The 3835-nt window shown below is 47.1% G+C and overlaps 1 pseudogene; it reads right to left on the reverse strand.

The window, feature by feature from the left end:
• Positions 1-1882: 1882 nt before the first annotated feature.
• LOC110258595 lies at positions 1883-3023 on the reverse strand (annotated as a pseudogene).
• Positions 3024-3835: the final 812 nt, after the last annotated feature.

Raw genomic sequence — 3835 nt, forward strand, 5'->3', positions numbered from 1 at the left:
CACGTTGTTTTTCTCAGCACTCCGCACAAAACTGTAACTATGTTGCTACCCGGTAATTGTTTGCCTCCTGGCCTTTCCAACTGGAGTGAGTTCAGACACCACCTCAAACTTGCTCATTACCAGTTCTCCATCACAAAACACCACCAACTCGCCAAAAGGAAGGGCCTGGAACAAATTAAACTCTGAATTGTTGTTGAACAACAGGACGAGTGGAGGACACTCAAGCGTCATGCTTTCTTTTTCACGCCTTCAGATCCATGACACACACCTGTGCTCACCACGCACACCCACCCCCCCACTCACACACACAGCCTCCACTACACTCCTAATTCTAGACTCCCTTAGCAAAACCCAGAGCTCTGGAGAATACAGGCTCGGCATGCAAATATGTGGCCCTGGACAGGCCATTCCCCCCCCTCGCCCTCCACTTAACTAGCCTGGGTTTCAGGAGCACGACGGGGATCATGACAAGTCCCAGGGGAATCTAACTTATACAAGAGCAAGAACCTGCATTTCTCTTCCGAACCCATCAAGGCCGCAGTTATGATTTCCTTCAAGTGTGTGTCCAGGCCCAGTCCGCGCCCACCTTCTTCAGTGCCTTATCCCAGTCAAGGCATCCCCAGGCTTATACTGTGCCAGGCACACAACAAACGTTACATATTATTAGTCAAGTAAATGAGTCCCCGCTCTGAGCAGGGGATCACAGATGGCCCACAAGGGAACGCGTACCTTTTGGGTAAAAGCCCACTCCCAAGACACAGGCCCGCCTCCCACCTAGGCCCCACCACCCAGGGGAAGCCGGCCCCTAACCCCGCGCCGCGCAGGTACCGCTTGCACAGAGTGGCATCTTCACAAGGGCCACGCACGCCCTCGTCGTCCGCGTCCAGAAGGGAGGAAGAACAGGCGGTAAAAGACGGCCTCCTCAGGCTAGTGGCCATGGGCGTGGAGGGTGCGAAAGGCTGCATCCACCGGGGGCATGGAAAAGGCTCGAGGAACGCCTGTGGAGCCAGGGAGCAACCGCAGCCCTTCTGGGTAATGAAGTCCAGCGACTTTTGGCGAAGCCAGCGGGTTAGCTCAGGGCAGTTATGAGCTGTTTAGAGGGCAATTAGAGTTTGGCGGGCAGTGGTTAACGAATCCGACTGGAACCAAGAGTCGCGGGTCGATCCCTGGCCTTGCCCAGTTGGGTTAAGGATTCGGCGTTGCGTGAGCTGTGGTAAGTTGCAGACCATGGCTCTGATCCCGGGTTGCGGTGGCTCTGGAGTGCCGTGGCGTAGGCGGTGGCTACAGCTCTGATTGGACCCCTAGCCTGGAACCTCCATATAGCGCGGGAGCGGCCCAAGAAATAGCAAAAACAACAAAGACAAACGACAAAAAAAAAAAAAATACAATAAAAAAATAAAATATCATCCAACAAAGGACAATGAAGTTTACAACTGGGACAGGTATACATAACTCGAGGCATCCCAAGAAATAGCAAAAACAACAAAAGACAAACGACAAAAAAAAAAAATACAATAAAAAAATAAAATATCATCCACAAAGGACAATGAAGTTTACAACTGGGACAGGTATACATAACTCGAGGCATCTACAGTCCATCGTGCCCACTGAATAACAACTTTGCTGCTGAAATTCTTAAAAACTTACAGAACTAAAACAAAAAGACTGAATAATACAAACGAGGAGTATTTCAGTGTAGTCATCTGTTCTGTCAATTGGTTTTTTTGAAAAGGAAACACATCCTGTTCCCCCGACCAGTAAATAAGCAAGAGCTACATGCAGCAGTGTGAGTATTAAGACATTCTCAGTCTTCTCAATGAGTCCAAGGCAGGGATGGGATGGGGAGGAACTGATAGAAAAAGCATTGCTATAGACATCATAACAAACAATAAATTTAGATAATTTAAATTAAAAAAAAAAGGCAAGAGGCAGCATTTCAGCAGCAAGTGCTCAATAAAAAGTATACTGTAGAGGGTAATACACGAAAGTTGGGGTAAGAAGAGGACAGAAAAATGGGTCAGCAGGATGGGCGAAGGCCTCAAAGGAAATACGGCATTGTCGTTCTGGGAGAATAACACGTTCTGAATCTGGAACTGCCCGGAATAACTTTGGTTCTCTTGTATTTACATCTTTGAAGACCATGATCGAAGCAATATTTCCACAACGATAGCAGTAATTAGGAGCAGACCATACTGTTACCAGCTTCTCATCAACATAAATTTATGGCCTTCATGCACTAGCTGGTGTGCTCTGCAGATGAGTTTTAAGTTGTTGATATGAACAAACTCATTTGTGACCTTTGCGCCAAAAAGTCAACCTGCTCCTCGGGGACTGATTGCCCAAGTATCCACATCTTCAGGATCTGACCAAACCAGATCACAAAATGCTCCTTTATGAGGAATTTCTTGATTCCGTTCAATAGTACGGATCTGATCCAGTGTTTTGATATCAGGAGATAAACCACCATGAACACACAAAATCTGCTCATCTATTAAAGCTGCTACTGTGAGCATGTCAAAAACTTTGGTACAGTATCTCCAGGCATTAGCATTTCCATATTTGGTTTGGCACTCATCATAAAATCCATACACCTGTGTTATCTGTCTACTCTCATGATTTCCTCACAAAAGTGTAATACGATCAGGCCATTTAGCCTTTAGTGCAAGAAGGTAAGTGAAGGTCTCCAAACTATAATAACCTCTGTCTACAAAATCACCCATAAATATGTAGTTTGTGTCAGGAACCTGACCTCCAGTTCTGAATAGTTCACAAAGATCATAAAACTGTCCGTGTATGTCTCCACACACTGTTACAGGTGTCGACACTGGCTGGACATTTGACTCTTCCAAGAGGAGGTCACAAACATAGTCACACAACCGCTTCAGGTCGTTCTCGGGCAGGTACTTGCATAGACGCACTATCTCCACATACTTGTCCAAGTCCAGGGGCGCCATTTTAGAAATAACAAGCCCCGACAGCGGCGGCGGTATCGGCGGCTTTACTAGCTGCGGCAGCGGCGGAGGCCGAAGGTTATGAGCTTTTAGAAGTGCAATTAACTCATGATGGAAGAGCTGGCATAATCCTCAGCGATGGGGCAAAGGGCAGAGAAGCCATCTGCAAAAACAAGTGCAGTGATGGATGCAGTAGGAGCTGGCTCATTCAGCAGGAAGAAGGCAGGGGACCTGCCCCCAGCCGAAGAGGACTTCCTAAACCTCTGCTGAGAGAACATATTATTTTCCCCAAACTGAATCCTTTGTGGATGACATTCTGTAAAATACAATAAAAGATGCTTTGCAGAATTCCTGATGTGGCTCAACAGATGAAGGACTTGGAGGCTGCGGGTTTGATCACTGGCCTCACTCAGTGGGGACAGATCCTCCAACAATGTCATACGCCATGGCAAAAGTCACAGATGTTGTTTGGTTCTGGTGTGGCTGTGGCATATGCTTCAGCTGCAGCTCCAGTTAGACCACTTGCACAGGCACTTCCAGATGCCACACGTGTGGTCATGTGAAGAAAAAAAGGGAAAAAAAAATGATTTGATAGAAAAATAACACGGAAAAGACATGCAGAATACAATACCGACTTTCGGGGGGGGGTATTTTTTGGTTTTTCCTTTTTTTTTTGTTCACCTTTTAAGGGCCTCACCCTCTGCATATGGAAGTTCCCAGGCTTTGGATTGAATTGGAGATACACCTCCTGGGCCTACACCACAGCCACAGCAATGCCAGATTCCAGCCTCATCTTTGACCTTGGCCTATGCACAGCTTATGCAATGCCAGATCCTGAACCCACTGAGCAAGGCCAGGGATCAAACCCATGTCCTCATGGATAC

Source organism: Sus scrofa, unplaced genomic scaffold (genome assembly GCF_000003025.6).
Source record: "Sus scrofa isolate TJ Tabasco breed Duroc unplaced genomic scaffold, Sscrofa11.1 Contig2475, whole genome shotgun sequence".
NCBI lineage: Eukaryota > Metazoa > Chordata > Mammalia > Artiodactyla > Suidae > Sus > Sus scrofa.